Source organism: Pezoporus wallicus, unplaced genomic scaffold (assembly GCF_028554395.1).
Source record: "Pezoporus wallicus isolate ANWC-B61680 ecotype Strahan unplaced genomic scaffold, APGP_CSIRO_Pwel_v1 contig_5767, whole genome shotgun sequence".
Lineage (NCBI taxonomy): Eukaryota > Metazoa > Chordata > Aves > Psittaciformes > Psittacidae > Pezoporus > Pezoporus wallicus.
The window spans coordinates 1,256,594-1,269,683 of NW_026640599.1; the positions used below are offsets into that span (position 1 = coordinate 1,256,594).

Sequence of the window (13,090 nt, forward strand, 5' to 3'; positions counted from 1 at the left end):
TTTTCTGCCCTAAATAAACAAGCATTTCCTCTTAAGCACATGTGCACTCCCACTTGAAACCTTTATTAAATACTTTGCTGCACTGGATAATGTTTCTGTTGCTTTTCACAGGTATCCCTACACTTCTGTATGGCAACCTAAGTCACCTGTATCTAACTGAGAAATTCCAATTGATGTAATAGCACTAGTTCAAATCAAGCATGAGAACAATTTGTCAAAATTAGATCTGAAGTTACCGGGTTTTGTATCTTTTCTTTGTTCTATGTCTGATAAAAAGGAAGAGTGGAAACTGAAGAGAAAAATTGTAAAATTTCTCAAAAGTCAGATTTTGACCTATATATTGTTACAACGATGCAACGTTACCTTCTTGCATTCTTCTGTTTTTAATTTTTAGACAGAAGGCAATTCATACAATTCTGTTAATTTTTAATAAAAGTCACACATATATATATGCTAACCATCACAGGTAGCATAAGTAAACACGGAGCACTTGTTAACTCTTGCATTCTCCTCCCTGAAAGAGCTTGCTTTTATCCATTATTCAACTCAAAATGACAAATAATAAAACCACAGCTAAAAAGCTCTTTGTTATGGGAAACTGATACTGACACTTTACATTTGATATGATGAACACACACATATAAAATTCATGCAACCGGACTACTAGGTCCTTTTTTCAGTCAAGACTCTCTCATGAAGATATAAAAAGAGATTTGAAAAGCAGAAAAATAAAGGTACATAGCTACTGACAGTGATTTCAAAATAAAACAAACAAAACCAAACAAACAAAACAAGAACCCCCAAAAAAGGCAAAAAACAAAACAAAGAAACAAACAAAAAACCAAACCCAAAACTAAACACAAAAGAAAAACCAACCTAAAAATCAAAACCAGCTCACAAAAGAAAACAAACACCCCAAAAATAATCACAGGAGACATCTATGCTGATTCTTTTAGATAAGAAAAGGCATTTGAAAGAAAGATATCTCATTTTCTCAAAACCCCTGGGATTCTTCAATGGCTTCATTTTAGCACTCATATACCAAAACTTTTGAAACACCTGAATACCAGAGCCAGAAAATTATCAGATGCATATTACTTATGGTGAATCAAAATTTCTATTGACATTTTCACTGACAGATAATAGGCTTAGATGCTGTCTCCGAAGGACTTGCAATTTAAGCATAGTTTCTGGAGGACAAATCAGTAACAGTTCCCCGAGGGCACGACCAGGGCCATCAGTCCCTGCCTGAGCTATGCTGCAGGAAACTGTGCCCATACAGTCCATCAGCCTGGGTCCTGCCCTCACTGGGTCCCCAGGTCTGCCTTGGATCTGACTCCTTACCCTGCCTTGTCCAATAACCACAGGACAGTGGGAGCAACCTGTCAGTGTCTCCAGCCCAGCATCAGTAGGGTGCTTTAGGAGAATGCCCCAAGAGCAGCAGTATTTCCCTGCCAGTCCTGCAGCACCTACAGCTCCTGGCTAATCCTCGCCCATGGAGCAGCCCCACTCTGAGCGCTCAGAGCGTTCAGACAGCTAGCTGAAAACTCCTCCTGAAGCACTGTCTTCCCCTCTGGTTTCTGTTACCATTTTTAACAATCGAAGTCAGCCGCAAGCAACTGGTTTTGGGTGGTGTTCCCTCTTGCTCTCTCATAGCCTGACTTTGGTACACTTTTCTGACCATGAAGCACAAAGCAGAATTTCCAGTCATACCCAACTGAGGATTTAACCTCTGCTCAGGAAAAAACAACAGATCCTATTCCCTTGACACCCACACTGGATAAGTTTGTAGCAATATAGTAAGAAAAAGAAACACGGAATAAAACACTGAAAAAAATGACAAAGTGGAAGGAAGCAATCCCAGGGTCGGAGCAATCCCAGGCACAGCTACAGGTTGGGCAGAGAAGAGATTCAGAGCAGCCCTGTGGAGAAGGACTTGGGTGTGTTGGTCGATGAGAAAATGAACATGAGCTGGCTTCAGTGTGTGCTCGCAGCCCAGAAAGCCAACCGTATCCTGAGCTGCATCAAAAGGAGCGTGACCAGCAGGTGGAAGGGGGTGATCTTGCCCCTCTACTCTGCTCTTCTGATACCTCACTTGGAGTATTGTGTGCAGTTCTGGTGTCCTCAACATAAAAAGGACATGGAACTGTTGGAACAAATCCAGAGAAGGGCCACAAGGATGATCAGGGGACTGGAGCACCTCCTGTATGAAATTAGGCTGAGGAAGTTGGGGCTGTTCAGCCTGGAGAAGAGAAGGCTGCGTGGAGACCTCATAGCAGCCTTCCAGTATCTGAAGGGGGCCTATAGGGGTGCTGGGGAGGGACTCTTCATTAGGGACTGTAGTGACAGGACAAGGGGTAACGGGTTCAAACTTAAATAGGGGAAGTTTAGTTTGGATATAAGGAAGAAGTTCCTTAGTATGAGGGTGGTGAGGCACTGGAATGGGTTACCCAAGGAAGTTGTGAATGCTCCATCCCTGGAGGTGTTCAAGGCCAGGCTGGATGAAGCCTTGGGTGGCATGGTTTGGTGTGAGGTTTCCCTGCCCATGGCAGGGGTGTTGGATCTAGATGATCTTAAGGTCTTTATATGATTCTGTGATTCTATGAAAGACAGTGACCTAGGTGATGAAAAATGGATAGAGAAAAAACTTGTCTGGGCAAACAGCAAATGGAAAAAACAGGAAACAAATCAAGAAAAGAAAACGGGAATGACAAATAACAGTGAATATCTTAGCAGCATGGAGAGAATGAAAAATTGCAATATGAAGGAAAGTGGAACTCCTCAGTTGATACATATACTACAGATAGTATACAACTGTTGAAAATACGACTTAATATTTATTAGTACTAATTATAGGTTATCTTTGGATCAAATATCTGGTTATATGTTGCTATTTTGAATAAGTTGAGAGGATAGGAAAAGGGAAACATTCATTACTGACCTGGAATTGAATTTGTTAACTGATTCCTTATCTAGAAAATACGACCAACAAAAGTAGATTTGTGGATATTAAATCCACTCATATAATGTTTTATATCCCCCTATATCTTAAGAGAAGTATACGCAAACTTTGCATTTCTGATTCACGCACACATATACATAGATTTGACATCTCCTGAATGTGTAAGGAAACAAACTACTGGCTAACATGCAAATTATAGCCAGCTCTCTCAGCCCCAGTGATTGACCTATACCAGACCTGCAGCCTATGCCAACCAGTGACAGACAAACACTGGATAGTAACAAGTGCATTAGCATAGGCAAGGTTTATACCATACAAGAGTACTTCTAAGATGGTAAGTCAGAATAAAAAAAATATTTATTGTGATGAGCATGATTATTAAACTTATTGTTGTTAGCCCCTTAAGAGGTTAACAGACAGAATAAAAATTTGTTGTATTTCTTGTTAAACAGGTATCTTGAAAAAGTTTACATAAGCAGTAAGTTACATGTGACCACTGTGTCAAGAAAGTCTTTAAAAGAAGTCCCCTGGAAAAAAACTGTGTTGCAAAGAGACTGTAAGTCAGAAAATATCCCACTTTTCAGTTTACTGACATACTGCTGGAGAAATTATCATTTTCAGAAGGTTATTTTCACACATGAAAGACATACACATTCATGCACAGAGAAAGATACATGGAATATCTTTCAGTAAGAGGATCAAGAGATAAGGAAGAAAGCATGCTGGCAATACATAGATGAACTAGCTGATTTTGCTATGTGCATCATTAAAAAGGCTGTAAGACACGAAGTACAGATTGCAATTAGAGATTAATTTTAAAGAAATAACTGCATACATTTTAGAATAGCTTTAGATACTATACCAAAATAACTTTAAGGCACATCTACATGTATCCAGTCAGCTATGCAATACACCTTTACATACCAAGTCTACAGGTAGAAATGTACTTGCCATGTCTTTATTTATTATCACTAATACTGTTGTATTTTTTCCATGGGGTTTTTTTGATTGGTTTTGGGGTTTGTTTTTTGTTTTTTTTTTTACTGCTTCAAGTATTGGAAAAATGTGTACAAACTTGCTTGCAGACACTTGCTAGCTGGAAGCATCACCCACTCAATCAAAACCAATCACTCCAAATTCAGTCTAAACTGGCAACTTCCGGCAACTTCTCCTTCATACAAGGAGAAGACAAAGATCTGAAATTACATACATGACTTCTTTATTGGCAAAAGAGTGTAATTTCAGGCTGATGAGACACCTATGGTCTTTGAAGTAAATGCAAATTGAAATCAACATGAATGTGCATCTACTAGAAACACCACTTGAACTCATTTGTAAATCTGCGCCCCAAGTTACACTTAGAGACTCCTAAATAGTCTATAAATCAGGCTAACCTGCAGGATCTGCAGCTAGCACTTTTTCAACTTGAGCATATGTCAGTAGCTCTACACTAATTCTGTATCTGCTGGGGAATTGTAAGACATGGCTTAAAAGTCATCCAGGGTAGAACAGAAAACTCTAAAGTGATTTCATGTTTTTTTGACCTGCTTGTCCAGATCATGGACAGCCACAAAAAAAAAAACAAACACAAATAAATTATATGACCACAGGAGACTGATGACTGCACAGATTTCCTGCAGTTGCTCATATTTTATCTAAAACAACTAGTGCTCTACTGTACACCTCAGCTTTCAGTCCCTGACCACCTTCAGCCTCTGTCCCTCCCTTCTGCTCTAATTCCCTGGGCAAGGTTTTTGATGTGTACATAGGTATGATCTCAATACAGAATGAGGTTAAATACCCACATCTCTCTCTAGACATATGCTCTGAAAGCATAGTCAGCTTGATTAGCTTAAATTTAAGAGTCACTGATTAGTCATCAGAACAAAAAAAAATTTGTAATCAATACAAATTCACATTCTCCTTACAGTGATATTTTGTACAGTATGCAATGCTTTTTGCAGAATATGAAGATTTCAGAAATATTTCATTTATCAAAAATATCAACTGTGGATTTTCTTCTTTCCCTTCTCTTCCTCCCCTTGAAAGATAAAATTTCAAAAGTTGTGAAGTAGCTGCATGGTGGTTTGTTTTTTTGCTAGTTATGTGGTTTGGGTTTTTTCTTTGCAGGGGGAGGAGGGCTGGTTGTATGATTGCTTGTTTGGGATTTTTTTGTGTTTTGGTTTTCTTTGTTTGGTTTGGTCTAGAGTCACAGAATTATAGGTTAGGATTGAAAAGGACCTTAAGATCACCTAGTTTCCAACCCCCCTGCCATGGGCAGGGACACCTCACACTAAACCATGCCACCCAAGGCTCTGTCTAACCCGTCTTTGAACACCTTGAACACAGTTCCATGTCCTTTTTATGTTGAGGACACCAGAACTGCACACAATACTCCAAGTGAGGTCTCACGAGAGCAGAGGGGGAAGATCACCCCCTTCCACCTGCTGGTCACGCTCCTTTTGATGCAGCCCAGGATACAGTTGGCTTTCTGGGCTGTGAGCGCACACTGAAGCCGGCTCATGCTCATTTTCTCATTGACCAGCACCTCCAAGTCCTTCTCCGCAGGGCTACTCTGAATCTCTTTGCCCAACCTGTAGCTGGTAGCTGTGCCAGGGATTGCTCCCACTCAGGGGTAGGACCTTGCACTTGGCATGGTTAAACTTCATGAAGCTGGCATCAGCCCAACTCACAAGTGTGTCAAGGTCCTTCTGGATGGCATTCCTTCTCTCCAGCGTATCAACTGAACCACACAGCTTGGTTGTGTTTTTTTTTTAATAAAATTAAAAATATTATCCTGTTTTAAGCATACATAAATTAACATAGGGGCAGGGCACTATAAGTAAGAACTACATAAGGCATAACAATTTTTGAATATGCTGAATATTAATTTTAGCAAAGCATTCATGTAACTTGGAACTTTAGCAGAAAATCATGCAGTTGTTTTCTGTAAAAGCACTTCCCAAATGCACCTCTACCTCAAATTCAGCACTGCAACCTCTTAATCATCGGTCTATTAAAAATGTTTGTTTAGTAACATAAGAACTCTTCCAAATATCAGTAAATGCATATTAGTTTTGTCTACCATCTTTCAAATAATTATTAAAAAATAATATTTATTTCTTTATGTTTTTCCCCCAGCTTCTAGGACTATTTTGCTAATAAACTGAAATGAGCTTAACTTCAGTCTTCTTCAGGCTACATAAAGCCATTCAGAAAAGCCAGAAAAAAATTACAGTGAACGCCATAAAGAAACATCAGTCATGAGCAGTTGCGTGTGTAGTTTCTGGACTGGGTTACTTAGGTTAGTCAGTTATTAACTGAAATTGGCCAATCATAGACGTTTTTAAATCTCAGAACTGTAACTACAGCAATGCCTGGCCTTAAATTAACACGTGTCATGTTTATTTTGTTGAATTTTTGTAGGCATTTTCCCTGTAAGAATAGATTGGAAAAATTTATTATTATTATTAAAAAAATCACACAGAAACCAAAAAGTCTGCCCCCCCCCAAAAAAAAAAAAAGTAAATCCAGACTTATAGTAACACTAGTTTTAGCATTACAAACTTCACTAGGGGTGAGTATCTGAACTACATAACTGTATTATCAATTGGATTAACCAAGTTATACATCAGTATGATTTCTGTGGTAATACACTGATGTTCAGTCACAGCAATTCAACAGGTAATAGAGATCAAAGGAAATTTTAGCAATTCAGAATACAACACATTCTAATGTATCACTTTAAATTTTCAAGAGAACTGTGAATTGATAAGATTAGAAATTGAAAGAAAGCAAAATATCAGTTATGCAAAGTTAAAAACTATAATGTACCCTTTCTTAAAGTGAAAATAAATGCCAACTATATAAATATCATTATGGACCACGGAGTTGGTCTTAGGTTTATGGTTAGACATAATTGAGGACAAACATAGATATTTATTTTTTTTTTTTTAAATACGCAGATAAAGCCTGAAAAGCAAGACAAATTAGTTACATACTTTTTTGTGCATTTTTCAAATAACATGCTGCATTTATCTTGCTATAAATTTCTCCAGTTAGTGTCTCAGATAGAGTTGGACAGTGTCAGTAGTTCCCTCACATTAGAAACTACATTCACCATTTACTTTTCAGAAAATGGACACATTTATTTTACGTATTTGTTTCTTGCCTGCAGCTACCAGTCTTACTCTAAATTTCTAAGTCTATCAGAAAGAACAATGGGATTACAAGAAAAGGCTGTGTGGCACCTACACTGCTTTTGAAAACTGCAAGTCTCCCAATAAGGAAAACAATTTCAAAGGGAAGAGAGAGATAGTAGAAGTGTGATCATCACCCCTTTTCAGGAAAAATAGAAAAAAAACTACCCTTCTTAAACACTTTGTAAAAAGTCAGATGCTTGGATCTGATTATAAAAAGCTGTTGTTGAACAATCAGATACAGTTTCCCTGTTGTTTTTTTTCTGTATTTAAAATGTTAAAAAAAACATTACAGCCAGAAGGACCTAAGACTAACTGGAAATGCTCAGTTAGGTCAGTTGTACTTACCTCACTGATTTTTGCACTCTAATTTTAACTGCTATTACACATAAGCAGCATGAAAAAATTTCAGTAATTCACAATACTTGACACTTTTCATTTTTCATGATATTTTCTTTCTTCAGATAAAGCAATGAAGATTGCAAGTAAATATAAGGTGTCAATATTAAGAAGAAAGAAACATGGCATAAACTTTGCAAACATAAACTTTACGGTACTAATTATCTCAAAATCCAGGTGTGTTCCACTCAGATCAAAATCTGACCATTTGTTATATGAGTTTAAGCTTCCTTATACTGAATGGACACTATAGACATTTAAAAGTCTGAAGCCATAATGCAAGAAAAGGTCAGGACACAAATAATAAAGCAACAATTAGCTTTGACTTAAAGGTAATGTGACAGGTTACTAAGTCTTCTTTGTTTGGAAAGAGTCCAATGCCTAAAATACTTTTTAGTATGGCACAAAATACATTTATTTATTCAACAGTCTTTGTCTAATTGTGGCTGCAAAGTCATAAGAAAATACTGATCTTCAAGAACATAATTTAGGGAAATGTACAAAAAATAGCATCAGTACAGTCTAGCACAACTGCTGACTTCATTTCCAGCTTTTACATCTGATATGACCTTGTAAAAGAAATGTAACACACTCTGTATCTCTCCATTTCTTTTCTGCACCTCTGTTTCCTAGTGTTACTACAAAAGGAAAGATTATGATCTGCAAGATGGTGTTCAGCTCTGAGTTTCTGTAAGGCAAAAGCTCCTGCAGAGTAAAATTTCTTATGCCTGGAGTAAAAAAATAATTTATGGCTACATGCCTACAAAAACCACTATTTTATACAATTTCTTAGATTTGCAGCACAGACCTTTTTATGTTTTGAATAAATCTTCAAAAATCTTAAAGTTTGTTGCTTACTACCACTACAAGACACAAAACAAAAATTTCTGTCATGGAATGGGTCCAAATTTGTCTCCAGTAACAAAGGCCAAACGACTGAAAACAAAAATTCTTGAGGGAATCTATCAGGTTTTGTCTAAATATTAAACAGGGAAACTCACAGGTCTCATTCTTCTCCTTCTCTCTTCACCATTAAGCCTATGTTTGTGCTCCCCAAGGGCAGTAGAAACAACTAAAACTCCTGTCTGAACCAACTGAGAAACTGAGGGACAGATTGTTAGGCAATTTGATCCCTTAAGTTTATTTAATGATTAGAATTTGATATCCTCCTGTTGGCTATCCAGTTTAAGAAGAAACATTACAATTGTTACAATAACTAAACACAGGGTGGGAAAAGCAATTTAAAGCAACTGGGCACGTAGTCATCCCACCTCAACATATTATATGGCTCCCAAAGAAACCCAGTTGATACTCTATTATACAAATTCTAGAAGTGAAATTACGCAGGAGACACAGGAATACATTTTCATTGCATTACCTAGTTCAGTTAGCAGGTGGTGATACTGCCTTCATTCATATGATAATGTTACGATTATGCACTCATCCTGGAAATAGGAGAGTTGACTGACTACCCTCATTAATCTGAAGAAGTCTAAACCTACACCTCCCATCTTTCAAGTTGCAAACATTAAATTTCAAATAAGGCTGGGACAGCTGTAATTACTGTGTGCAGCACTGTCAATTCTAAACTGAAAACTTTTGTTCTGAGAGTCTCATCTTTGGACTATAATAGAACTGTAACTTTGCAGTCCAAAGAAGTTTAAACTCTCTTGGACAGGTATTCTCACTTTCAAGCAAGCCTTATGCAATTTGTAGCAGCATAATTTAATGAAATATAAACTGGGACTGGGGATTAGCTTTACTTTGCTATCACGTCATTGATTTTTTTTCTTATTCTTCCCCTTAAGTTTCTTACTTTGCTAGAAAGTGGACAACTTCACCAGCAGAAGAGAAAAATGTCCTCCTGTTCATATGACGCTCTCCTCCTGACTGACTGGGCTTTATCCTGCTAAATGACAGCTTGAGCCCTGTGTTTAAGGAAAGAGAGCTTGTCTCAGCAAGACAAATCTCCATGAGATGTTATGAAGGATAGGGCTACCAGAATCACTCGTTAGATCTTTGGAGACAGTAAGAAGGCTACGACTCCTATGCTGTCTGCTGCCTTCCCCTCTCCCCTCCAAACACTGAGCTTAAGAGCTTCCTTAGAAAGAGTCTGCCTACTACTCTGCTTACTGTCCTGTCTCTGATAAATAGATAATGAATGATGAAATTCCTAACTTTCTAGTTGACATAACTACTGGGAGTTGTAAATTATATTGTACACTGTGGACCTCTAAAAGATAAACAGAGTATTATCATAAAAAAGTCCCATTATGGATCCAGATCTTAGTCCAGTTTTAGGCCAGTGCAGTGAGCACCGGAATTTAAGTGTAAGCAGCAAACTGAATAGGGCTAGATCACAGTCTCCAGTACTGTCCTGCCACTGTATTCATACCTGCCAGCCAATGCGCACGCATGACCAGGGAACAGGACAGGCTGGAGGTTCTCTCTTTGTGCTGTGTCTGTTAGCACAGACAATACAAATAAGGCAAATATTTTGTTGTTGTTGTTGCTAGCTCAGTTTGGTTTTCTTTTTTGGTTAGGTAAGAAAGACTTTCACTATACAGATGTGCTGTGCTCTGTGGACACAAGGGCAGAGAACAATACCTGGACCATTTTATTTATTCAGAAATGTAGGTTCATGGGCAGAACAAGACATATCCTTCCTGCCCAATGACGTATGCCTGATCTCCAAGGTAGTCTTTGCCTTCTTGTATGTAGTGTATATTTTTTGCTTAAATATGGAAAATTAGGAAAAAATATCTTATGTTCCTCCAGAAAATTAATGAAATATGGCTGCCATCTTAAATCACATATGTTGATAAACCTGTAATATGAGAGGATGTACAAGAACAACAGCAAGAGTGAAATTAATTTGTAAAACAACAATAAAATCTGAGTAAACAAAGTGGAATCCAACAACAATTTTTAGAAACCTAAGAGACATATTCCTGAAATTCCATGCCTTTGGAAATGCAAATTCTAAAACTGTTACACCAAGTAGCACAAAGATATACTACAAAAAATAATTCCACACATATGCAAGCTTGAAAAAGAGGATGTGATACCAGTTACTTGAAGTTTGTGTTGGTTTTTCTTTTAATAATTATTTTTTCAACTTTACCTATTTGTTGCCAAAAAGGGCAGCAGGACAGAAAGCTAAGCTTGCTTGGGATAAGGCTATAAAAATTTGTTTCCTGAGTAATTTTCTATTCAGTTAAGAATGTCCCTCATTTTCAACCCCACCCTCCCCAAATGACAAAAATCAGATCATCTTTCTTTTAAAAATTCCAGAAGAAATCTCAGAATTACTAAGTGAATGCTTTTTTCTTAGGTAAAAAAATATTGTCTCAAAATTATTTTCATGACAGCCCCTATCAATCTACTACATGAAGAACTTAAAGGCCATTTCCAATTTAGCTGTTTTTTTTTTTTTTAAATCAAAGACTTTTCAGAACTCAAACATAATATATTTACTCATTAGTGTGTAGAACTGATGTAAATGTAGAAAAGGAAACCCAGGAACAAGTGTAGAAATGCTCACCCATCCACTCCCATTATTGGAAAGTTTCCATTTTTGCCTAGCACAATGAAAAAAGCACACCTCCTCTACTTCAGGCACATCACTAAAGCTTGTGCTCGTCTCACCAACTTTGTGTGCAGAAGTTGGATATTCTGTCTAAACCAGACGCATACATTTCAGGCAGCAATTCTTCCTACTGTAACATACGTGTTAAATATTACTTGAAGCCAACTACCAGGAAAACATCCTGAAGATTATTGTTTATGGAGCCTAGAATAGGTTAGATAACTGTCTGACAGCTAATGTACAGCAAGATGATTCTTTCTCTCAACTCTTATCAATACAGACATATTGATATACAGAAGTTTATCTATAACCATGATACACAATTAAGAAACTTTTAATTTTCCTGTTAGTTTCATACATGACCAAGTCCTCATGACTAAAACAGGATGAGAATATTCTGCTTGGAGTTCCTAATAGTTTTTATCCTTTCATCAGTTCTGCTGATGGCTGATTAAAGATGATGCAGGATCCGTTGGTAAGAAATTCAGTACACAGTTTAGGCTAACCTTCAGGTATTTTCTACCTTCCATTAAATTCATTTTATCCCCAGTTTTTATTATTATTATTATTATTATTACAATCACTGTCATCTCTGTGTTATTTTGAAAACTCTGCATGATATTTCCCTTGAAGAAAAATCACATCCCAGTGAACAAGTTACAAGTTCATGCATTTTCACCTTTTACACCTAACATTAGTCTTTGCTAACACAGAATTGATAGGTTTGTGGAAAAACAGTACTGTGTTAGAAATGTATGGTTATTTTGCTTCTGTCTCTCAACTTGACACAAAACACATGTGTTGTGACTCCTTTGATGCAATGAGTACTACTTATAAATGACTTTTTAGCATGACCCATGAAACACTACTGACTCAATGACCAGGTGGAGACCAGTGATGAGTCGTATCCCTCAGCTGGAGAGGGACTTTATAAGGGCATGTACTGATAGGACAAGGGAGACTGGCTTTACAATGAAAAAGAGCAGATGTAGATAAAAGGAAGAACTTCTCCACTATGAGGACAGTGAGGCACTGGAAAGGTTGCCCAGAGCAGCTGTGGGTGCCCTATCCCTGGAACTGATCAAAGCCAGGTTGGATGGGGCTTTCAGCAACCTGGTTTAGTGCACTGGAAGTAGATGATCTTTTCAGGTCCCTTCCAACCTAAACCATTCTATGATTATCATATTTTTTAGGACACTCTAATTTTTCAGAGATTTCTCTTACTATGTAGCCCATACATATGGCAATACTCACACTGACTGTACTATAGAAAGAAAACAGGAGAAAGTAAGCAAATACACTAGCACCCTTCATAATGAGAAGTAACATTTACCAATATGATTTAATGACAAACCATTATGCGTCAGTATTTTTCCAAGACCTCTTATTCTTGTTCTCCCCTGCTTGAAAATGTGTCCTCTTAAAGTCTCTTCCACACTTTTCCTCTTTTGCACATGGCTTTCTCAGTCTCCTGTCTAATTCTCAAATACTTCTCAGAGTGCACACCACTAGCTTGTCCTGTTCTCCAAATCATAATTCTTTCCTATGGATCTCCTCCCTAGTAATTTGTTTCTAGCTTCCCTTTGTCTCTTTAAATACCTATGTAAGATATACAGAGAAAGACACATGCCCATCTATTCAATTGATGTCAAATTGATTTATTTGTTTTGGAAAGCATTTCTAGTATTCTCTCCCTGCATCCCCCAGACATCTTCTGGTTTTCCTTTTAGCATATGCATACAGGGCAATATTGCAGAAAAAACAGAACGGGTGACAATTTGCAGCTGTCAAGTTAACTAGGAAGAACTGATCTTTTTTTTCCTGCATTTGGTCAGCTGATTTAGGTCAGGATTGGAAAAAAAAACACCACAACAAACCAACGCACTTTGTCACATGGCAGGAGCTACAGCTTCCTGTGTGCTTCTATTATATCATCTTAAG

The 13,090-nt window shown here is 37.5% G+C and overlaps 1 protein-coding gene across 5 annotated transcripts in view; it reads right to left on the reverse strand.

Annotated features, from left to right (window-relative positions):
• Positions 1–13,090, reverse strand: part of NLGN4X (neuroligin 4 X-linked) — a 181,334-nt gene that overhangs the window by 124,048 nt on the left and 44,196 nt on the right. The gene's annotated exons all lie outside the window — the stretch shown is intronic.